This window comes from Nelusetta ayraudi, unplaced genomic scaffold, assembly GCF_046127955.1.
Source record: "Nelusetta ayraudi isolate G7.1 ecotype Tasmania unplaced genomic scaffold, CSIRO-AGI_Nayr_v1 ptg000216l, whole genome shotgun sequence".
NCBI lineage: Eukaryota > Metazoa > Chordata > Actinopteri > Tetraodontiformes > Monacanthidae > Nelusetta > Nelusetta ayraudi.
The window spans coordinates 259,766-285,864 of record NW_027466265.1 but is presented as its reverse complement, the minus strand read 5'-3'; the positions used below and the strand labels follow the sequence as shown (position 1 = coordinate 285,864).

General features: G+C 43.4%; 2 long non-coding RNA genes across 2 annotated transcripts in view; one reads left to right on the top strand and one right to left on the bottom strand.

Annotated features, from left to right (window-relative positions):
- Window positions 1-9,067, bottom strand: part of LOC142881690 (uncharacterized) — a 125,412-nt gene extending 116,345 nt beyond the window's left edge. The window contains exon 1 of the long non-coding RNA XR_012925620.1: window positions 8,857-9,067. This is a non-coding gene — a long non-coding RNA (uncharacterized LOC142881690). The remainder of the gene's footprint in view (window positions 1-8,856) is intronic.
- Window positions 1-26,099, top strand: part of LOC142881689 (uncharacterized) — an 84,642-nt gene that overhangs the window by 2,394 nt on the left and 56,149 nt on the right. The window lies entirely within an intron of this gene.

The window sequence follows — 26,099 nt, the reverse complement described above, 5'->3', positions numbered from 1 at the left end:
TGACAATTTCTCTTGTATTTCAGACTATTCAATAAATTGGGCAAAATCCACGGTGCTACCGCTTAATTGTAAATTTAAACGAACCACTCTAGCACCATTGCAAGCCGGTAACATACGATACTTAGGTATCAATTTCTCTCCCAACCTATCAGACTTAATACAACTCAATTTCATCCCGCTATTAAAGAAAATAGAAAATGATCTAATTCGATGGAGAAACTTACCCATATCTCTTTTAGAGAAAGTTGCAACAGTAAAAATGATGGTTTTACCTAAACTAAACTACCTTTTCTCAATGATTCCCTATCAACCTCCTGCTCAGTGGTTTAAAACCCTGAACTCAAACGTCACAATATTTCTATGGAAAAACAAACCACCCCGTATCAGTCTGAAGACGCTTCAAAAAGCGAAAGATGCTGGGGGACTAGAATTGCCAAACTTTTATTACTACTATATTGCCAACAGAATAAAGTATATTCATAAGTGGTTCAACCCTAGCCCACATGATGTATCCTGGCATGTCATAGAACAAGCCTATTGTGGTGATATTCAGTTAGCAGACTTGCCATTTATCAGCACACCAAAACACCACAGCTGCATGAAAAGCGTTAATATAAGTCACTCTCTGACGGCTTGGATGGAATTTCTGAAAATCACAGGTTCTTCCCTTCTCCCGTGCGGTCGTATGCCCATCTGGAACAATCCTGATTTACTACAAAATAAAAAAGCACTTAACTTCACACATTGGGCAGATAAAGGTATAACTCACGTAAAACACATAAGAGAGAATAATAATTTTAGACCATTTCAAGAGCTTGTGACACAGTTTGGAATTAACAGTAGTTGTTACTTAGAATACATGCAAATTAAGTCCATAATTAAGAATAAACTCAAACTTGAACACACAAGTTTGAGAGACATGGAGGTCTCTCCGGCTGTACAGTCGGTCCTTAATTTCTCACCTCCTAAACTACTTTCCAAGATATATAAAATCCTTACAAACACAGATCGCACTATTTCTATCCCCATTGCTAAGTGGGAAAGAGACCTGTCTCTCCAGCCCCACTCTAATTTCTGGAGAACAATCTGCCTGAACACCTTTTCACTGATAAAACAACCTAATCTACAATTAATACATTTTAAAATACTCCACAGGATCCACTACACTGGACAGCGGATGTTTCAGATGGGCATGACCACCACTCAAACCTGCTCACACTGCACAGTTAATGTTCCAGATAATTACTTACACGCTGTATGGCATTGCCCACCAGTAAATAAATTCTGGCACATAGTATGCAATGATCTATCAGCACAGGTCGGTTACACCATCACAGCCACTCCTTCTTTTTGTCTCTTAGGAGACCTTAGTGATATCACCCCAGATAAGGCAGAATCTCGCATGCTGATCACCTCCTTATCTATCGCTAAGAAAACAATCCTCATAAACTGGAAAACAAAGCAACACCTGCACATTGCACAATATAGGAACTTACTGTTAGACCACACCTCCTTGGTAGGAATGTCTGCTTCATCCTATAACTAAGCAATAAACAATCAATAGCTGAGGCTGCTGGTTGATGTGGGCGGCCGTGGTCGTGCTGCCGCGGGCTGGGTGCGGTCTGGGGGGGGGGTGCTGGGCGTGGGGTGCTCGGCTGCCTTGCGGGTTGGTGGGGGGTCGGGGGTTGGGCGCCCCGGCGGGGGATGTCTTCCACGCGGGGGGCTGGGCCTGGTGGTTGGGGGGGGGTGCCACGGGGTGGGGGGCGGCGGCTGGGGTGGGTGGGCGGCGGTCCCTGGCTCTGGGCCGGGGGCCCTCCTGTTGGTGGGGGGACTGATCCGTCCCTGTGTCTGGGAACTGGCGCTGGATCGTACACGGTGGGGTCACATGCCTGGGGTGGGGCTGCGCGGCCGGCGGCTACCGCTCCTGTGTGCCCGGGTGGCGCCTTCTGCCCCACCTTCGCCCTCCGTCTCCCTGGTCGCTGCCGCTGCCCCGGGGCCCTCGGGCGGTGGGGGGTGGCCCCCCTTTGGCTCCTGGATCCCTGTGGTGTCCCCGGCCCCGATGTCGCTGAGGGGGCGTCCTAACCGGGAGTCCCCCCTGGTCACATAATGGGTGTATTTATTTTTTTATTTTATTTTATTTTATTTTATTTTATTTTTATTTTTATTTTTATTTATTTATTTATTTATTTATATATTTATTTTTCCTTCTGTTTTGGGGATTTGTGTCTTGGGTGGTCGCTGCCCGGCCTTCTGGCCGGGCACCGCGGGGGACTCGATATGGGCAGCGACCGGGTCCCTGGTGGGCCTCCCCCCGGTGCGGTCTCCTCGCCCTTGCATGGGGCACCGACTGCACCCTCGTTGGCAAGGACCTGGCTCCCACGCAGCCAACGACCCACTGACATTATCACTAGGGCTTTGGATGAGGGTCGGCCACCGCTCCATCCGAGACCCTCTCCAATTTTAATAACATTATAGACACTTAGGGCCTGGGGGGGGGGTTCGTGCACTGCGGCCGCCGCCCTGCTCAGCAGCAGTGTGGTTGCCCCAGGGCCTTACCACCCCTCCATTTTAAACGCACTATAGTCCAACACACCAGCAAGTGCACATATACACACACTGACACTCCTACACACAGTGGGGTCGGCCTGCTAGTGGGGGCCGGACCCGACATCTTTCCCACCCTGGATGGGCCCTGTGCAGTCCGGTGCCCCCGAGGTGCGAGACCGGCTGGGCTTATGGGGACCTTGCCACTTGTGGCGGGGTCCCCCTTCCCCCAATCCCGGGACTGGGCCGCTGCCCGGGTGGTCCCCTTGCGCCGCTCGGGGGCGGGTGGGCGGCGACGACCTGAGACACGGGGGTCTGACAATGGTGGGCGGGGGCCCACGGATTGAATATTTAATTTTATCTTTTTTTTTTTAATTATTTATCTTCTTCTTTTACAGGACACAGGGGGAACCAGGGGGGACTCTCGCTCGGGGGCCCGCTTTGCCGGCGTTGGGGGCGGGGGTACGGCTGTGGCCCCGGGGGCCGGGGGGGGGCTGTCCCCTGGTGCCGGGGGGTCCCGGGGCGGTGGGGGTGGCTGGGGGGTGTGGGGGGTGGAGGGGGCCGGTTGATGTGCCATACTGGGTCCGTAGGGGGGGGGCCTCTGGGTGCCCGGGCCCGCCCTGGGTACCGATCCTCCCGGTGGGTGAAGGGGCTGGGTCCTGTCATGGGGATGGGTCTGGTCTCGCTTGCCCTGGGGGGCCCCCGTCCGGGGGCCGGGCTCTGCTGCCTGTCCGCCCTGGGTGGTGTCCCTTCTCCTTGGGGTATCTGCCTCCCTGTCATCCTGCCCTGGCTCCTCGTGGGGCGGGTGCCCTCCGGCCGGGGGGCCTGCTGCTCCGGGCCTCTTCCTGGCCGGCTTTGCGGTGGGTATGTCGTGTCCGGGGCCCCCCCCCCCGGCTCGTCGCTGGCGTGGGGCGGTTGCGGCCTCGGAGACTGCACTAATTGGCAGCCTACTTCCAGTGACGTACTTAAACACACCCACTCCCACATTCAGGTACACACACCACCACATCCATACACACACCACCACATCCATACACACACACACACACACACACACACACACACACGTATACACAGATGCAAACATGCACATACACACAAGTATACACACATGCAAATATACACATACACCCGCACACACGCACACACACACAAATATTCACAAGCGCGGGTACACTGTTGTACACTATTGCATAGCTTATTGTCTTATTGATCCATGAGTAGATTATTATCATCGTTATTATTACTATCAACATTATTATTATTATTATTATTATTACTATTATTATTATTATTATTACTATTAACGTTGCTATTATTATCATCGCTATTATTATTAACATCACTGAATGAACTCGCATGTATGTTTGTATGGGTATATATGTACTATCTGACAATTAGCTATGCATATTTACGATCTGTTTTGTTCTCTCTTAACACAATTGTATATTGTTGCCAGTTGCCTCCTCTACTCCTCTCTCTCTATCCCCTCATCATCTCATCATCCCCCCTCCCCCTCCCCCCCCACACACTCATTTCCCCTCTACTCACCTCCCTATCTATCCCCCTCAGTCCGGTCATGGCCAGAATGTCACCAAGAACATTATAATAAAACCACTAAAGAGGTAGCTCCTGAAACCACCCACGTGGCTCACACTCTCAAGATCTACCTCTGAGAATAAAATCTGTCAGCCATCATAGACATTCAGAGACACTTCTGCTTGTCATTATGGCCGGACCGGACAAGGGAAAAAAAAAAAAAAAAAAAATCAAACCGCAGTGAATGCGTTTTCTAATGTTTCATTTTCCCACAGAAAAAAAAAATAAAAAAATAAAAAAATAAAAAAAAAAAAAAATACATTCATTTCCATGTTGAATTTTGTACGGTTCGTGAGCGCGCACGTCTGTCAGTGACGGTCTCCACACTGACACAACTGCGCATGCTCTATTATCCCATCAATGCGGAAGTCAAAAAGTTTTTGGGAGCCATGCGCTGGGTGAGCAACTTCATTGAAAGGAATGGGACGCCATCTTGGACTCTGGGGTTTGCCGCACTGTCACGCAGGTTGTGACGTAGCGGGCCGGCGACGCACAGGTATGATGTGAATGATTGACAGCTACCATTCGTTCCCGTTAGCGAGAGGATTAAAAACAAACAGACACCATAATGGCATCAAAAAGGAGTTATCCCAGCGGTGCGGAAAAACGGAAGGAAAAGAAAACTGATCAAGAAAAACTTGCAAAGGGGAAATGTAAGTTATTTGTTTGTGATGTGGGCTGGAGAGGTGGAGGTGAAACGCTGTTGTCCCCCCCCCCAAGTTTGTTTTTTGTCCTGCTAGCCAGCTAGCTAGCTAGTGTCGGATAAATGTTAGCTGGCTGGCTAATATTTGTTCGTCATGAATCAGCGTTTTTGCTTGTTTTATGAAAGTTGACCATATCCTGCTGTAATGGATGTATCAGTTAATGGTACTGGCACTTTAAGAGAGTGCCTAGGGAGTAGGTGACGTAGGCGGAAGCCGGGAAGTAAGAGGAGACCGGGAAGAGGGAATCTTGTTAATAAAAACAAACTACTATACACGAGTGGAACTCTCTGTGTCGCCTCCTAAGATATATATATATATATATATATATATTGCACGTTATAAGTTCCGTCACGGACATTACACCTGCCATGTTGGCCTATCCTGCCATGGGAATGACTGATTGACTCCACACCCGTTTATTCACATTCTAACAGGGAGGGCGGGAGGGAGGGCATGTTGTAGTTGTTGTTGTAGTCAGTCCCCTGTTATTGTTCAGTGGAAGTTGTCTCTCACATATTTGACTCTTAATGTTATTTTAGCCTTAACTTAGGATGAATTTACTAAGCTTAGTTTGTATTTTGTAGGCCCTTAATTAGAAATGTGCTACTGTTTTAGAATTCAAAGAAATATTTTATGGAAATACTTTATTTGGCATGGTGTTGACTATTTTAGACTGTTGTGGCAGTGGGTCATTTATCTTCTTCTTCTATCTATCTAGTTTTATTACTTTAACTAGTACAGTGTGTAAAGTAATGCCAAAAACTCTTAAAAATGACAGTTTTGTAATTGGGTAAAAGCTTTAAAGGGACACTGCAATCATAATGTTTAATTTAAAAACAAATACATTTTTAATTTTCCTATATTACTGCAACATCACTGTAATAATAAAATAGGAAAATGTGCTTCTGATCTGTTTTGCTTGATGATCTAGTGAGCTTTGTCTCTGCAGGAGCAATTCTAAAATATGTTGGCGCTGCAGACATTGAGCCCGAGGGATCTCCAACCTGGACCAACATGTTCCTCAGAACCTCCTTCTGTCCAGGTGAATAATGTGTGTTATTCTTAGTAGCTAAGCTGATAAGTGTGGGACGAAGCTAAGGCAATTAAGCATTATTTTGATTGTTGGTTTGCTTTTTAGTGTTGCACTTGTTGGTTTGTTGGATTTTCTTATTTAAAGTAAGCATTTTTTTTTTTTATGAATACTCAATCTGTTGTATTTATTGACATATAGAGGATTCTTTTCCTAGTATTATAGTGTTTGTTTGTTTTTAAATCAGTTTAACTTGCCTGAGTTGCTCAACTGAAGATGTTTAATTTTACCTGTAGCCTGTTTTGCTCACGAGGTGTAATAGATTGTGGAATCTTAGTAGACCTTAGTAGACGCACGCTGCTGAGAGTTGCAGCGATCAGCTCCGATGACCGTGGTGCTTGTAAATAAGGCAAATGCGCCATCTAGTGGGACGCAACATGTTTATTCGTGTTGGAGCAATGACAAGTACTACTAACAAAACAAAAGATGCACAGGGTAAAAAAAATAATCATAAACTCAAGCCCAACAAAGATAACAGATGGGCATAACTGTACATAGTAATGATTACTAGTACTTCCAACATTTGTATATTTTACTTTCAACTCGAATTTGAACTATTCATCCCCTTTTTTCAGCAGCCATTAACACTAATAAATTAAATTAAATCAAAACAATAAATTAAAGCTGCAAGCAGCGTTTGCGGGGCTGAGCCGCCGTGGCCGCCACGACCCCTGATGACCCCCGATGACCCCCGTCCTCTGCCGACGCCCGGCGACATCTGCTGAAAGAAGTCTATGCAAATGATGCAGATTTCTCACCTCCATTTTTTTTTTTTGGAGGATGCTGTCAAATGTAAAATATTGGCCTTGATGAGACAAACACGTGGATGTTTGAATGATGTCTGTAGCACTTTTGTAAAGGAAACTGCAGCCATTTACAGTATAGTGTGTGTGTGTGTGGAAGTAGGGATGTGCGATACCACTATTTTTCCTTTCGATACGATACCAGGTGATACCAAGGCTAGTATCCCGATACCAATACAGATACCGATACTTTTAGACGTCCAACTTGTGTATATGAAAATGATGACTTTTACAACGAAAACTCGTGAATGTTATTATAAAAAATGTATTTTATACCTATGTATAAGAATTAAACAAGCTGCCAAATATCAGACTTTGTTTTAATTTTAATCAGAGAAATCAAATCAACAGGTCAACTGAAAATCTGAGCAAATCTCTCTCAAAAAAGAGAAAATAAGAACAGCTGCTCTCAATTCAATATAATTCTTTTTGGACCAGACAGAGTGGTCTTCAAGTTAGAACTTGACAGAATATGTCTGTCTCTTTGGGAGTCATCTATGAAAAATTTAAATATTCTTGATGTAAAAGGAAGTCTTTTTATGGGAAGTATAACTCACATACCACCACAAATAGACTAAATAGCAACAGTTTTACTTGAAATGTTTCATTTAAGTAATTTAATTATTATGCTTTTCCAACTTAAAAGTGACACTGAATTGTGTTAAGATGATGGCAGGAATGTGAGTTAAATTAACAAATACATATTGTGCTGGGAGGAAACATTTTTATCTAACTAAATAAATAAAATATGTTTTAATGAAAAATTGACAAACATTCTGGTATTTTATGTAAATGTATCTTATCTATGTCTATATGCCTGTTATGGTGGGCACTGGGATGTATTTTCACTCCACCTGGATATTGCCTTTCTCTCTGCAGTGCTGGTTGGAAATTGCGCTCACGTTGACGGGGGGGGGGACGCACGCTATCGCTGTCGCGCTACGCTAACGTGTCGGCAAAGTTAACGTGCCAAGTTTCGTTGCAGGGGGGGGGGACTGGACTCCAAGATGCTCCTGCTGATCACTGCTATGCTGGAGATGTGGCCTGTGATGTCTGCACTGGGAGGAAACTGAAGGCCCTCAAGTCCTGTCTGGTCTGTCGGGCCTCCTACTGTGACTCTCACCTCCAGCCTCATCGTGATGCTGCTCCCCTACAGAGACACAAGCTGGTGGAACCCAGCCAGCAGCTCCAGGAGAACATCTGCCCTCGTCATGATGAGGTGATGAAGATGTTCTGCCGCACTGATCAGAAGATCATCTGTGCTTTATGCTGTGTGGATGAACATCAAGGTCATCAGACAGTGTCAGCAGCAGTACAGAGGCCTGGGAGGCAGAGAGAGCTGGAGGAGACCAGGCAGAAGATCCAGCTGAAGATCCAGCACACAGAGGAAGACCTGAAGGGGGTGGAGTCCATCAACGGCTCTGCTGATAAAGCAGTGAAGGACAGCGAGAAGATCCTCACCCAGATGATCCGTCTGCTGGAGAAAAGACGCTCTGAGGTGCAGCAGCAGGTCAGATCCACACAGGGGGCAGCAGTGAGTGGAGTCAAAGAGCTTGAGAAGAAGCTGGAGCAGGAGATGATGGAGCTGAAGAGGAGAGACGCTGAGCTGGAGAAGATCTCACACACACTGGACCACAGCCAGTTTCTCCACAGGTTCTCCTCACTGCCAGCACTCAGTCCGTCTCCAGACTCCTCCAGCCTGGAGATCCGTCCTCTGAGATACTTTGAGGACGTGGCAGCAGCTGTGACCAAGCTGAGAGATGAAATACAGCAAGTTCTGCAGAGTGCACAAACGTCTGTTATTATCTGAGGAGAACAGAAAAGTGACATTCATGGAGGAAGTTCAGTCTTATTGTGATCATCCAGACAGATTCACTGACAAGAAGCAGGTCCTGAGTAGAGAAGGTGTGACTGGACGATGTTACTGGGAGGTTGAGTGGAGAAGAGGGAGGGACTTCTGTGGTTTATTTTAGGGGGTTGGTGTAGCAGTGGCCTACAGGAACATCGGCAGAGCAGGAAGGTCAGAGGAAAGTAGATTTGGATTCAATTGCTGTGTCTCAATTCAGGTTCTGCATCCTTGAAGTGCGCATTTTGAAAGGAAGTTGCGTCATTGCACTGCGCGAAGGCTTGTCCCAATTCCCGAGGGTGTTTAGGACGCTCAAAATGCGCACTCGTAAATACGCACTTGTTTTAGCCGATTCCAAGGATGCACCGCTACTATCCTTTGCGTACTTGGGTATCCCATGATGCTTTGCGTGCTGCTGCAAACCATCGTGGGATCCTGGGAAGTCAGCTGAAATTAGCGGCATGTACTGGTTAAGACGCGACATATAAATCTAAATATTGACGTTTCACATAAAGTATCCAGTTTTTAAGGTAGGATTTTATTTATTTGAACATTCAACGGCATCGTTAGATGGCGAACCAATGGTTAGCGTGATACTATAAAAACGTCACTTCCGGGGTTGGCCAGCAGGAGGGAACGGCAGTGACGAAACGAGGAAATACGCCGAAGGCTAGACCGTCCCGAGTGGTTACAGGGGAGGCAGGGTTTGGTCCGTCCTTCTAGGCTGGGAACTCTAAGAACGCTTCTTTCAGACGGAGGACACTCGGTCTCAAGGGTGCAGAACCTGAATTGAGACACAGCAAATGACAAATCCTGGAGTTTATATTGTTACCCAGGTGAATATTGGTTTCGTCACAACAACATCAGTACTCGTGTCTCAGGTCCTGAGTCCTCCAGAGTGGGAGTGTACCTGGACCACAGAGCAGGTCTTCTGTCCTTCTACAGCGTCTCTGGAACCATGGAGCTCCTCCACAGAGTCCAGACCTCCTTCACTCAGCCGCTACATGTTGGACTTTATGTTCCTTCAGGTTCTTCAGCTGAGTTGATGAAAGTGTGAATGAAGTCGTCAGAGAGACTCTGAGCTGAATTCTCACCTTTGATTCTTCTTCTGTCTTGACGTTTGTTACCCAGTGTCTCCAGCTGTCAATCACAGGGTGGGCGGGGCCTGGACGCCACTTCCTGTTGGTGCTCCTGGTGACTGTTGTCCACCTGCTGGATGTTTGTGCCACGTTGTTTCTCTTCCTCTGCAGCCCATTCATCCCGCAGATTAATAATGTGTCATTAGTCCACATGACAACTTTATTACTGTGGAAACACAGCTGAGGTCTGTTTCCACTCTGGACCTTTCCGCCCTGACCTTTGACCTTTCAACAACTCATCCATCTGATCAACCTTCTGACTGTTGATCCGTTTGTCAACAATCAGATGAATGCATGTAAATATTGTGAGAGAATTTTGTCTTTTGATTCTGCTTGTTGGCTCAATGTGACAACAGTCAATCAATAAGTCATGAAATATACCATCAGTCTATACTGCATAACAATGTCAAGTCAATGATCAACTGTTGAATTGAAGCAATAAAGCAACAAGACAATCCAGATAAAGTCTCTGCTTGTTGGTAGATTTCTCTTCTGTCAAGATCTCCATGTATTCACCACAGACATTTAGAAAGTCAACACCATGAAGACAAGATCAAAGTTTCAAAAGCACATCAGTCAATGTGGGAAACAGCTGATATTTATCTGGCATACACACAGACACACACACACACACACACACATAACATCATAACCAATGTTCCCTCTAAGCTGCTTGCTTGCGCAATCGCGCACTACTTGCACATTCTCAGCGCACAAGGAAATCTATGTAGCACATAAAATAAAATTCAACAGAAACGTATTAATTAATAATTTTAGAGCTTTTATTAGGCGGCGCACCGCTACGCCTTCGGAATGATGTTTTTTTTTCTTCCAGCTGCACCGTATGAGTCCAAAAGGCAGAGAAAGTTTCCAGGCTGCAGCACCGCGCTGACATAGATTGCGTAACAAAGTGAAGAGGTGCCACTCCGCTCTATTTTCACTGGCTAACTGCAGCACACTGGCTTAACTTGTCTATTCAGAGAAGAGCTATCTCTTCGGCTTATTTTTCAATCTATCACGCGCATGCCACTGCACATTGACGCAACATGACCCTCAGCCAGGCCACAACTGGACCTCAGCCAGGCCAAAGCAGGACTCTTCCTATGGTTAAAGCAGGACTCTCATATATAACACACTACACATCTAATCAACAACAAGATTTTGCTCTTTTTCATTTGAAGTGGGCCAAATTACTTCTATTCAAAGTAAACTCATGAAAATTGCTGCTGGAATTTGATTCTTTTAATAAGCCATGTAACTTGCTATGATCCAAGGTTTTGAACAGGTGTGATACTGGTGTGTGGCCACAGCGTGCACATCTGATGTTGCCCACAGTGGTCCTCAGTGTGCTCAAGGAGCTTGTCTGGATGCCCAGACACATGGAAAATTAGAGGGGGCATTGATCATAACACCCATGATCATGTGAATTCATATATAGGGATTATATAATTCTATATGTTATATATTATGTTGCCTGACAGCGCCACCTGGGGAGTTGCACCCCAGGAAATAGACTATAATAAAATTCCTCGGGCTACACAGGTTCGTTACGCTTTGAGATTTGAGAGGACGAGACAGACTTCCAAAGAAACAGCTTTATTCAATCACAATTTAAAATAGTTGACTCTTTTTTTAAACACACCAAGGAAAATCTTTTTTTAAAAAACAATAAGACCAGGTTTAGCTGCCTGAGTGAGTGTCAAAAAAAATAAGTACTATACCAAAAAGATTGTTCAACATCATAAGAAAATAAGGGGAGCAGGGCTGGACGTAGCCGAGCGGAAAGGCTAAAGAAAAAACAAAGAAAAACTGAAAAAAGGGAATAAACAAAGCAAAGGGAATCGCTACAAAGCAAAATTTCCCTCGTGCTGTGCAAAATAAAGCAAAGTGAAGGGGAACCACCGACGCAGTCTGCCGCACGCTACGCCAACTCCTGTCCAAAAGAAAAGAGAACACAATGAATACACTAATACATTGAGACACTCAGGCAAGCGTTAAACAGTTCAAACAAAAGAAAATTTTTCTTTAGTCTTCACACACACACAAAACAAAAGGTAATGATCACTGGGGAACAAAATAGTAATGAACTAAAAAGGAAATCAAACTGTAACAAAATCGCTACTCAATAGAAAACCCAAAGTTCCACCAAAATTTTACCAAGAAAACAAAGAAAACAAAAGCAACCAAAGAAAGTGGTGACGCCAACAACAAAAACAGACAAACTCAGTTGTCTACACCAAATAAACCACAACCAAAGGAGGGAGGGGTTAAACATTCAGCAATGAATGCCCATTGCCCACCTCTGGGATTGCGAGCCGAAATGCCAAGAACTGCGGAGGACAGAGTTCTCAGCGTGGACACTGGGGTTGCCGGGGCGACGGAGTGGAGACAAAGTCAAGTGCGTCCCGTCTCAGTTCATTACGGGACAGCTTTTTTAGTTGCCAAATACGGGACAATCGCGTATTTGAGCACGGAAACGACGCAAAGTCACAAACACAAATACAAGTTTACAACGGTACAAAAAGAGGATCGTGGTGCAAACGCAAAAAAAACAAAACAAAAAAACAACACGCTGCAGGACATAAAAACATTCACTTCATCAGAGGAGCGATGCAAAGCAAGAAAACACATGCAAAAGAAAAAACGCTGCATAACGCATTCCCTACACCGGAAGTAGAGTTGCTCCACGAGGAGCGCTCCCCTACAGCGAAGAACAGTCCCGACACTTCCAGTGAGAGTCGCCGCCTCCTACAGTTTCAACACCGGGACTTCCACATTCAGGTGGAGGACCTCCACCTGAATGTGGAAGTGGGTGTGTTTCCACAAAATATGTGTCTTCATGGTATTTAGCTTTTTAATGAAAGGACTCTTAAAACACTGAAAAATAAATGCAATATAGCTATTTTATGACTTACTGTAAATGTACAGGTAGGAGACATTTCCTGCTTGGCATTGCTGCCTGTCGCACTTCTTTCGGTGCCCACGGGTCAGCTGCAGGGTCATCAACCATGAACTACCATTCATTGACGTTTCGCCCCTTGTGGCGGGACAGTGACAGGGACGTATGCCTCGTTGATTCTGTGGTTGTTGATGGGGTGAGGCGTTTTTTCCCCAACTCCTGTCCTTGTTTCGTTCTTTCTTTTATACAGTCAGGCAATCTTTGTAGATACGCTACTTTTATTGTATGGCCGCTAGTTATAACAGTGCTCATCAGGTAAAACACCCGGAAGCCAACGTCATCAACTCGCACTAGATGTCTCTGCATATTGCATGGAACTTGGCTGCCATCTAGTGGTTAACTCTCGTAACATCTCCTTTAACATATGGAAAGAAAGCAGTTGAAAATGGACAATAGTGACCGGATGAGAGTTACGTGGCCAGCAACAACAATAGCTGGCTACAGGTTAAACAGAAATGACTAGTTCACTCTCCTAAACATTAGGAAAAAATGAACAGTCCACATGAACAAAGTGGCACAGAAATAAACAGGAGATGACATTCCTTCTTCAGAAAGTTTAAACAACAAAGTCTTTGCGGTACCTCTCAGGAGGTTTTATGTTGGATCTGGTTCTGGTCTGCTTGAGGCCTAAATGTCCAGATTGGGGGACACTTGGCACATCAGTCAACACTGGAGCCCGTTCTAGTTCTGAAGCCCCTTCCCTCCTGTCACCAACTATGTGCTCGAGTCTGCTGTCTGTTTGACTGTTGTCCCAGTCATCTTCCACCAGGGGACTATCAGATTGCATGATGAGAGTTTCATCCACCGGTCGAATGTGCCTCCTGTTGCGCCTGTATACCTTGTCCTGTACAACCACTTCATATGACCTGTCACGCAATTGGTTGGTGCAAATCCCCAGTGACCAGGAGCGAGAGGGCCCATTTGGTTGTAGGAAGACCCGAACTGTGTCGCCTTGCATTATCATGGGCTTGTCGTGAGCATGTTGGTCATATCACCACTTCGATGCAGTGACCCGTGCCAGCTTACGAGGAAGTACCCCCTGTATCACAGCCGGCTTCAGCAGAGGTGGATGAGAGGGTAACAATGTGCGTGTGCGTCTGGACTGGAGTCGCTGAACAGGAGAGCTATTGAGTCCCTCTGTGGAAGTGTTCCTCCGTGCTAGTACGGCCCTCCATCTGTCATCACCAGCATGCACTGCCTTTCTCAGCAGGGTCTTGGCAATTTTGACAGCCGACTCAGCTTTACCATTACTCTGGCTGTGGTATGGTGAGGATGTGAGGTGTTTGAAGTCCCATACTGTTGAAAAAGTTTGAAAGTCCATGCTGGAGAACGGTTGTCCGTTGTCTGTGATGACAATATTTGGTATTCCATGCCGGCTAAACTGACGCTTGCAGCATTCAATGACAGTGGAAGCCGTTGTGTCTAGTGATGTCCAAACGAGGCTTCATGAGGCTTTGAACCCTTTTGGACTATTGTGTTGAAAATTGGTTCTTACTCGAAGCTTCATTCATTAAGAACGTGGGGGTCATCTGCTGGCGCACTGGTTGTACTGCAGCCATGCAAAAGGTTGATGACCATAGCAAGTGTGCGCCTTGAGATTTTCTGTATTTGTACACTTTTATCATTTATTTATTCAAACGTTGGTAACTTTTACTTTGTTTTATGACTCTGTGTTTTCGTATGTCCTTTTATGTATGTTGGCTACTGAACACAAATTTCCCCCTCTGGGGGATTAATAAAGCATCTATTTCTAGATAAAACTGAAACAAACTTCATTTCATGTGTTGCTTTTCCTTCTTGCTCCGCCCTACCAATATATCAAGGTTACCTTGATATATTGTTCATGTTAAACGAAATTTGTTCCTCTGTCTAACATTAAATAAATAATTAATAATAAATAAATAATAAACCATTGCCAAAATCATTGCTGAAAATGTTAGGGTCAGAAATAATAGTAGTAAAGAGGTAAAGTTCATGTGAATATGCAGATAAAAAGAAGAAATTGATTCATAATATATATATGTATATATATATATATATACACATTTGTATATATATGTATATATATACATATATATTGTTGTTATCTTGCGTTGTTATCTCATAGTTTTCCCATTGTGCTCTAAAGAATGTCCAGTTGTTATATACGCCGCCCTTCATGTCCATTGCGTCTGGTACAGGAATCGAAAAAACCATGGTACGTCAGGTATTAGCTTAGCAGTTTAGCTCCATTGAAAAAACGTCCAGCCTTTATAGCGCCTTGTTGATTCAGAGTCGAACGGTGACAACCTGAGATTACAGTCCGTCTTTTTTCTTGTTGTGATAAAAGGGATTAGGATTGGGAGGTGTAAATAAAACAAGCAATTTGACATATGGAGAGACAGAATAGCTTTTTTTCTATATAATTTAACTTAATTCGCAAATGATTTACAATTGGATTGCTTTGCTACAGCATCATGCATTATGGTTTCTACAGGAAATCGGTGACTGAAAAAATGCCGAACTTCTGTGCCGCTTATGGATGCAGCAATCGTCGCTGTCCACAAACAAAAGCTTGTAGGATCACATTTCATCTGTAAGCTATTGTTGGAGCTGTTTGATTAATGTTACGATTTAGTGCTGGTTTGTTTAGTTTAGCGTTTAGCATATATGTTTTTATTAAATACGGGTGTGTGCGTGTGTTTGCTATTTTCACATGAAAGCCTATGGTTATAAATCATTAATAAGTATGCAGTATCATAACTATGCTTATAACCTTTATAACAAACCAAACCGCTCGAAATTCGGTTGAAAATAGAGCAATTTAGGGCTATTTAAAAGAACATGCACAATAAGAATACATAGTTATGAGTGAGAGGGGCGGAGCGAAGTGACTGTGGCAAGATGGCCGCCAGTGCGGACGTTCGATTCCATTGGCCAGCAGTGCGGATAAGACATCTCGCCTTCTGTATATATCTATGGTTATAACAGTGCTCATCAGGTAAAACAACCGGAAGCCAACGTCATCAACTCGCACGCGATGTCTCTGCATATTGCATGGAACTTGGCTGCCATCTAGTGGTTAACTCTCGTAACACTTTCCATTATGAGACATTTCATCATCTACTCAAATCTTACAATAAAACTGTCAAACAGGCAAGAATAACCCATTTCTCCAACCTCATCACAAACAATAGCAAAAACCCTTGATTTCTTTTCTCTACCTTCAATCTTTTAGCCAATACAAATTTTAATCAGGACGTACAGACACCAACAGATTTCTCATTATGATTATTCTCCCTTTTATACTTTTAGTGCCAGTGTTTCCTCATGGGGGGCCCTCCATGGTGGGAGCTACGCCTGGTCTGCCCATAGGGGCGCTGCAGGCCATGATGCCCCCTTGTGTGGACGGCTCCCCATAGTGGCCTTTCCTCATCAGATTCTTCAGTGCCAAGCCGTTTTATCTAATGTCTGTGTGAATATGGGGGTGGGCGTTTGTCTGTGTGCGTTGGTGGGGAGGGGTGGGTCCGTATGGGGTGGGGGGAGGGGCAGTGGAGCTTTTTATTTTTTCTCATTGTTATTATTATGATTGTTGTTCTTCTTATTATTATTATTACCTTTCTTTGTTTTGTTTTGTTTTATTTTGTTAAGCACTGTGGGTTGCACATGTTGTGTATGAGCAGTGCTATATAAATAAAGTTTATTGTTATTATTATTATTATTATTATTGTTATTATAGAAACATAAAGACACATCAAAGAGTAACATGAGGTTGTTGTTGTGACAGTGGACGGTAGAGAGTCTGAATCCCCGTCCCAGGCGCAAATCCTCATGGAGGCTTATGAGGGGTCAAAGATGGCCAATCCGTCAATCCCAGCTCCATAACCGGGGTCTATGGAAGGAAGCCGCGAGCATCGCGCACTGATCCAGGAGAGCTTTCACCTGGCTTGATGAATCCGTGTCTTCTCATCCTGGATGGCTTTTAGTGCGACCCATGAAGCCTGGACACACGTGTTGTGGATTGGTTGAACGCTGAAGGCTTAGTGACTCATCTTGGATGACGCAATCCTACTTTGGTGCAAGGGGGCCCAGACAGCAACATCATCAAGAGCCAGTAATGGACTCCACAGTGCAGCACTCGTTCGCTCGCCCTCCCTCTCCCATTTTATTCTGTAGTGTCAGATTCTGAAGTCGATTTCACTTTGATTTTCAGAGTGATGACACCCTGGAAAAACTCTCCATCATTATAAACTCTCCATCATTTATTCTCTATTCAGGTTGAGTTGCTGCAGTTTGTCAGAGCTCAGCTGTGATTGGCTGCTCTCAGCTCTGAAGTCCAACCCCTCCCACCTCAGAGAGCTGCACCTGAGTTGGAACCAGCTGCAGGATTCATCAGTGAAGGAACTGAGTGGTTTTCTGCAGAGTCCAGACTGTAAACTGTAAACTCTGAGGTCAGTACTGGTTTGGAACCAGTGGATGATGGTTTCAGCACCAAACACAGTTCATCACACATGTTGAATAAACATTGAACTGAAGGTTGATTCATATCAAAATGACATCCAGAATATGAAAACTTCATTCTGTTCATGTTTGAAGTAAAAAAAAAAAAAAAAAGAAAAACGAAAAGGAAAAACAGGTCATCAGTGGTCATGTGACCAAACATCATTTCAACACACATTAGTTTTGGACTGAGGATTTAATTTCAAGGTGACATTTTCTGTAGTGTCAGATTCTGAAGTCAACATTTCACTTTGATTTTCAGAGTGATGACACCCTGGAAAAACTTTCCATCATTATAAACTCTCCATCATTTATTCTCTATTCAGGTTGATTGACTGCAGTTTGTCAGAGCTCAGCTGTGATTGGCTGCTCTCAGCTCTGAAGTCCAACCCCTCCCACCTCAGAGAGCTGCACCTGAGTAGGAACCAGCTGAAGGCTTCATCAGTGAAGCCACTGATGGATCTTGTCTACAGCAGTGACCATCAACTGGAGAGTGTGAGGTCAGTACTGGTTTGGAAGCAGTGGATGATGGTTCCAGCACCAAAGCCAGTTGATCCCACAGCAGAGGTCCAGTGTTCCCAGTCACAGTGTGAGAGGAGGATGGTGACGTCCAGCTGCTCCTCATTCATCCAACATCTGCTGCCAAACTGCTTCTTCTCTCAGTTCACCACTCAATTATTGATCAGTTCATCTTCATCAGGCCTCAGTATCAGTCCAACACTCCATGGTCACATGACCTTCATATGTTCCACACTTGACATGTGACTGAGAGTCTGCTTCTTCTCACCAGTCACTCCATCATCTCCATCAACTCTGTGATGATGCGTTCAAGGACCGTGAGTCCTGACTCCTGCTGTCTCTTCTTATCTTTGCAGGTGGGAGACATATTGAGGGAGGATGAGGAGGAGAGTGAAGAGGAGCGCTCCATCTACTGGTGGCTGACAGAACTACAACCAGTGGAGCCAAACAGCAAGCTGCACGCACCAACACTGTGTGGGCGTGTCACGACCTTTGACCCCAGTGCAGCCTGGTGGCTGGCGGACTGCTTCTCCCTACAAGCTGCTGTGGTTACTGGGAGAGATGTCCCAGAAGCCACTGGTGGAGCTGAATCCTCAGTGGAAGAAGCAGGACTTGGAGCAGCTGCTCAGTGAAGGCAGCAGCAACACAACCACTGCTTCTGCTCTCATCATCCACGGCTGGAACATCTCAGCATGAAGGTTCCACACATCAACAATACACTGCTCTGCTCTCACTTCAGACTTCTATAACATCTTCATTTTGGAGGTGAAAAATACTTTTCAAGAGACTTTATTTCTGCTTCATGATTTTAAATAAGGAAATCATGTGGAAAAGATAAAGTGATTCACAACACCTGTGATGGGAACTCAAATCATTATTGAATCATAAGTAAGACAAAAGAAATTTCCCTCAAAATAATTCATGGTTTTGATGCTTGCCAGATGTTTGTGTGGAGATTTCAGAAGGACGTCAATGAATCAGAAGGAAACCAGATCATTTATTTTATGTGATTATGTTATATCATCCTAACTTTGTTACTAGCTCAAACATTATATTTCAATGATTCAATATTCTGACAATAAAAGCCATCACAACCTCTGACCTGTGTGACCTTGACCTCAACTGACGTTTCATTTCTGCTGCTTTAACACTTTGATTATATATCTCCTGAAGTCCTGCCATGGGGATTCTCCGTATCTGAATAACTTGTGTATTCAAACCTTCTGTAGGCCATACCCACTTCTCCACTCGGTCTCAACATAAACCACATGAATCAATGAAAATAAATCTCACTTTTACAAACAAATCCAATTCAGTTCAAATATAATTTAAATAAAATAAATGTTACATTATAATTAATCACCAACAGATAAATCAATGCTGGATATGAGGTGGTTTGTCCTCTCTGGGTCGGCGGGGAGGCCCTGCCTCAGAGGGAGGAGTTCCAGCATCTCGGGGTCTTGTTTGGGACGCCTCCCTGGGGAGGTGTTCCAGGCATGTCCCACCAGGAGGAGACCCTGCTGGAGGGACCAGGTCTCTGGGCTGGACTGGGAAGCCTTGGGGTCCCACTGGAGGAGCTGGAGGAGGTGACTGGGTCCAGGGAAGTCTGGGGGTCTCTGCTGAGGCTGCTGCCCCCGAGACCTGACTCCGGATACGGCAGTAGAAGATGGATGGATGGATGGATGGATGGATGGATGGATGGATGGATGGATGGATGCCAGGTGATAGAACATTTCATAAAAACAGACTCTGCATTATAACTTCTATTACACTCTAAATAACTCACTCCAATATAACTGCACTCGTCCTTCTCTCACATTACATTGGATCACAATGACCAAACAACACAACAAAGACAATGATCCAACTGTACTGCCACTTCCAGACTCAGTGTAGGTCTGTAGGCCTCTTGGACCTTCATGTGAACCACTGCGTGTTGACTGGAGGTGAAACATGGCTGACTGCTGTCCTCCTACCTGGACAATGCAATCTCACTTTCAATCTCACAGCCACTAAAAAACCTGATTGTGATTGAGAGGTCCTCAGCAGCCAATCACTGTTGGGAGTCCAGCCTTCAAACACTCCTCCTGAATCCAGACTCACATCTGTGAGCATCTGGAACTTTGGCCCTGATCCTCCACACCACACACCTTGGGATGACAGCGCCACCTACCTGGATCCTTTCAGCAGCCAGTCCATGCTCTGATCCGTTTCCACTGTGGCCTGTTGTGTCATCTGGACCGGAGTCTGGATCATCAGTGTCCAGGTTCATGGAATCTGTCAGAGTGCCGCCGTCCTGTGATGTAATGATAGAGAATCACTCTATTTATACTAATGTGCAGAACCACAAGAGTGTCATTTCTTCACTGCTGTCAGCAACAAGCATTTGGTGTCACACTGGTGTACAACACTTATGGGCTAATTAATAAGAAATGACATATTTATGAATCACCCGCAATGCCCAGATTGTTGCTGCTTATCTGCTGATATGAGCCGTCAACTGTTGCAATATACAACCACGGGCAGGAAATTACAATTAGTGTAGAGTGCATTATAATTTAAAAGTTTACTAACGGTAGTTCTTTAAAGAATTTAGCAGGGATGGAACAGGCTAACGTGACGACGTCACTTGTAAAACGGTAGGAGCTCAACCTGCTGTCACGGTGAAAACTCTGTGTTACGTCCCGTCTAGGGGGACCGAGACGCAACGTGTGGGACACCTTCCCCCACTCCCAAGCCTCATTAATTTCTCACTGCAGTTGGCGGTTTTCAACAAAAACATTTATGAATCAGTAAATGAAATAAACAAAACAACTTAACCAGTGGGCAGCAAAGGCTTCAGGGTGGGCCCAGGCCAAAATAATAAACCAAACTCCAACTAGCTCGCCTTAAGAACTAACTAAAGAAAGAAAGAGAAGCCAAATACAGAAAGGCTAACCTCCCTACATACTTAATAAACAGGAGAAAAGAGGGGACAAAGAAAATGGCAGCCCACCCCTACGGCTGCGTGCTCTAACACCATTTCAGAAGTGACTAACTGCAGACTTGGGAGCGGAGGAGGGATGACCGTCAGGCTGGCTCGACTGCTCCTCCTTCTCAGCCATGGTGCGTCCAATCAGCAGCCAACATCCAGGACCGCACCTGCAAGGCATCATCCACTCTCACACACACACACAGACACAAACATAGAGGCACCTAGACCCACCCATGGGTCATAACACCCCCCCCCTTAAGAACCAAACCCTATTAACATACCGACAAACAAAACTAAACAAGAAAACCCTGAGTTCCCCCGAAATAAGAATTTCGCAGCTAGTCCACATGTACACGTGATAATGCACCTGCCAACACAATATCAAGATCCCTAGATAGTAAGTTTGATAGATGAATAGAAATAGATAAGTTAGTTAAAGTTACACACACTATATATGTATATATATATATATATATATATATATATATATATATATATATTATTTTTCTTTTATTATTAACCTCTTTCAATGAACTCCAAAACATACATGGTCAAAATCCATATTATTATTATGTTGTTGTTTTTTTTAAATGCTCATACAAAACAAGAAAAGTGGAGGGAGAGTCGTCTGAATTGGGTTCAGTGAGCATCACATCCACTTGTAGTGCATTATTTCCAGCAGCAAGCTTCTGTTACGACTGTTCACTTGCGAACTCAAGTGGAGTGACGAGCACACAGCACGTGACCTCTACGATGAGCTTCCTCCCACGGAAGTTCCATAGGAGGACACGGATTAAATAGTATGGCTTGTCCACCAGAAGGCTGTATTATGGTGTACATAATATAAAACTTCGGCCCAGTTCTGCTTGTATTTCATTGTATTGGTTGGTGTTCCTGAAGTTTCATTTTTCATCCCTTTTTATTTTTTACATCCATGTTTGTGATGAAATAGTATTGTGAATCGCTAGCTCGCATTGCATGCTGGGAAACAGCGTCACTCAAGGAAGTTTTGGCTTCGCTGACACGGTCCTGAAGGGAAGTGGGTTTTAGTGCACTGGAACGGGATGAATGTGTTCAATCAAGCAGTACAAACCTGATTAATTGTCTTAATACTTCACTTCGAATGGCCATATTGTTTAGGATTAGAATTAGATGACAACTTCTTCACAATATTTGCAACTATTCAATTTGACCAGCAGGTGTCAGTAGAAGACGAAATTTCATGTTGACTATTTCCGAATGGAAGTGCTCTCTTGACGTTGGATTTTTCTCATAATTATTTGAAGTGTAGGCCTGTATCTGCACACAATTTGGAATTCGTCCCAGCGCCCTGAGCTGTAAATTTGGACGGTGTCAAATGAAAATGGCCATCTGCAGCAGAAAAGTGGACCCATGTATATATATATATATATATATATATATACATATATATGTACATATATGTATATATATATACATATATATATATATATATATATATACATATATATATATATATATATATATATATATATATCTGCAATTCATATTTGAACGGTTTATATAGACCCCTCAGGCTCCATTCAAAATGGGGGTTATTGTAGGAGAGTTGCAGTCAACGAGATTTGGAGAGAGTTTGGATTACTAGATTTTGGATAGTGTTTATAGTTTGGAGTGTTTGAGACTAGATAGCGTTTAGTTTGGAGATATTTTTTAGAGCTTAGGGAGAGAGTGAGGAGAGGAGAGGTGATAGGATGGAGCCCCCTGTCCTGTACATCAATGTCCATGTTACACAAGCATCTATGCCAGGGGTGCCCATTACGTCCATCGCGATCTACTGGTCAATTGCGAAGGGAGTTTGGGTCTATCGCATGGAGAGAGAGAGGGAGAGAGAGAGTGAGTGTGAGAGAGAGAGAGGGAGAGAGAGAGTGAGTGTGAGAGAGAGAGAGAGAGAGAGATCCGCGTCAATTACAGCAGGTAGAATCGTTCAGGCAGGATTAGAAAACACGGTGGATCTGGTTGATTTTGATCATAATGTACGATGTGCTGGATTTTGTTCTTATATGTGCTGTGCTTTACATTCATTCATGCATTCATTCATTTTCCATACCCGCTTAGTCCCGAACTCAGGGTCACGGGGGTCTGCTGGAGCCTCTCCCAGCTGTCTTAGGGCGAAGGCAGGGGACACCCTGGACAAGGGTGTCCAGGGTAAATGTGACGTATCGGCTTCGGCACCATTCAGATCAAATAAAGACCAGACAGGGACAGGAAAAAGAGTTTCGCTGTTGTTTTACACGCAAAACTAACGGGGTTGTCGCGTGAGCTTGCAATCCTGGCGTAAACTGATGGAGACGCCTCACTCGGAAAATGCGCTTCAAAGTGCACACGCACTGCAGACGCGCCGAAGATCCTGGGAGATGCTGCTGGCAAAACGTCTGCATCACACACACACACACACACACACACACACACACACACACACACACACACACACACACACACACACCAATTATCCCTAACCTATGCGCAGGAAAACACAAAAATATACAGCAAAACATCTTAACTTAAACACACTTTTATTGATAAAATCAAACATAGGCAGATATAACCTAAACAATTTTAAACCATGAGTTTTCGGTAAATGCACATGGGAACATGTTGACCCATTTAATCCTCTTTCTTTCTTTATCATTGGACTACAAATATATTTCTGAATGACTTTTCCTGTTTTATAGGAGGTGGATCTTTTTGACTTGCTCATTTTAAAAGTAGCTTGCATGTTGAAAAAGTGTGAGCACCCCTGATCTACACCCATGCCATTTTCAGAAAAAAATTGCACAAACAGACTACATTCAAAAAATGAATCATACACTTAGTTATCAAGTCAAGTTATTTATTTATTGTCATTGTTGAACAAAGTTAACAACAAAATTTGTTTGGAGCATCCCCATAACCACTGGCATCAGTACCGATAGAATAATCATAAATAAGTGAGGAAAAAAAAACAAAAAAAAAATATATATATATATAATTTATGTACAGAAATTATTTGGTCATTCATTTTTTGCAATTCATAGTCATTCCCAACAGACATAACAGACACAAAAATTCAATGCATCACACGTGGTTCAGACACAGCTTGCCTGTGATTGTACATTTGGCCAGTAGGTGGTTTTGTGTGCACATGAAACTTCGAGAAATGAACCGTTTCTCGAACCAGTTGGCTCAAGTGGTTCAATGCCACATGAGGCTTCACCTCACCATCACTACAGTCACTGCATCCTGAATCAGTCACACTCAAAGTCGCACACCACCTCTGCTTTGTTCTGGACTGTGGAATGGGCAATATTAATTTAATCTAATTCAATTCTGTTTTATTACTTTATGTCTATTTTAATGCTCTTTATTGGTGCTGAATGGAAGTGTGGTTGTTGTTTTATGAGCTAATGGATAGACAAGTGGCCTATAACATAAGACGCTTAAATGAAGTGAATAAGATATGTCCACAATGTCAAGAAAGGAAGCAGGGTGTCTTTAAAATCGATAACATTTGAATAAGTATTAAAAGTTGATTTGATGTTATACTTGTATTGACATTATGAGTAATTTATACAACTTTTCCCAGGAACTTTTCCCAATGATGAGGTTGAGGGCCCATCATCTGCAATTCAGCATTCTGCAGGTAGTCAACACCAAAACAAGCGTATTCAGCTGTCATAATCCTGTTTGTAAATAATACATATAAACTGTGTACTTGTAATATAAGTCAAACTTTGGTAACTTGAATATAATTCTCACAAAGGGATTTTTCATGTGTATGCACTTTGTATCTGTTATGAATTAAAAAAAAAAAAAAACATTCATAACTAAACTCAGTTGTTGGTTTCCATCTCTATAAGTTAACAAAGATACATAGATACCTATGAAACACTTGTTTATCTTGCTGAAACTAATACTAGGTTACTAGTACTAGATACACCAGTATACTCTCCCGGAGCACAGATCAACCCACTCAAACAAACAAAAAGCATTTTACTCAGTCAGATAAGATTACTAAATGCTGGATGATACACTGTTTTGTGCATTATTTGGGTAAATAAAATAATTCTATTATTCATACCTCCGCCTACCATTTATTATTACCTAAGGCATAGGGCATTTAAAAAAACAAAACAAATGTAATTCCGGTGTGCCACCCGTCTGTGCCCCGAGCTTGCCCCCCCAAGAAAAAAATTCTAGGACCGCCCCTGTTTCCAACACTGTGGATGCTCGGTTGTTTATTGCAGCAGACAGATAAACAATTAAACGGCTAAAGCCATCTATTCCACCGTGAATGACAAATCTCCAGCTTTTGGTAAAAAAAGGGAGAGAAGATGGAAAGAGAAATCTAAAATATATAAGGCATCAGATAGCTAATTGAAAAAGGTTCATGCACAGCTTATTTGACACAAAAAAGGTATGGTACAAAGGTGAAAAGATTTGGAGTGGGTAGAAAATCTCAATGTTTCATTTGTTCAAGTATTTAAAAACAGTTTTGAAAAATACCGTATTAATTTGTGGTTTCCATCTATGTGCCACATTGCATTTGGTGCAGGAACAGAATACTGCCTCCGTCTTAGTGTGCGATTGGCCAAGGCTCGCACTTCAGTCCCAATTGGGTCCACTCTTCTTAAGGAATCACGTACTCTTTGAACTACAACAACAGCAAAAAAAAAAAGAAAGACAAACTACATAAAATATTAAAGGCACAAATCCACAGATAATGCTGACAAAAGGTATGATTTCATTTATTAAATACCCCCCCTTTCTTTTTTTAAATATACCGCCATTCTTTTTTTAATCATCCATGTAAGCACTTTTAGCTACATTTTGTACGGAAAGCGTTATACAAATAAAGCTAATTATATTTGTTTGTTTCGGTTAAACTGATGCACAATACAGATTACTGAATACATTCATGTGGGGATCAACTTCATATCAAACTTACTTTGCACTCGTAATCCCCTGGCATGAAGGAATGCTCTCATCATTCTGTACCCTGTGTTTGGGTGACTGAGTTGGATTTCTGCAATGACGGCATCCAGCTCTTCATCACAAAGCGCTGAATACATGTACGACATTCTAAATAAACAAAGAATAATTCCTGAAATTTTACTTGGCAAGAGCCAAAACATATATAATAATAATAATAATAATAATAATAATAATAATAATAATAATAATAATAATAATAATAATAATAATAAACTTTTATTTGTACAGCGCTAAATCACAACCAAAGGCGTCTCAAAGCGCTTTATACAATCGTATAATATATGATATATGATATATTATATTATATATTATATACTGATATATGATTAAATGCGTCCATTTTCACTGCAACCATTTTGACGTGTATTTGTTGTATCATTAGTGTTATTAGGTACAAGTGTTGCTGCGTTCATTGCAAGGTTAACGTCAT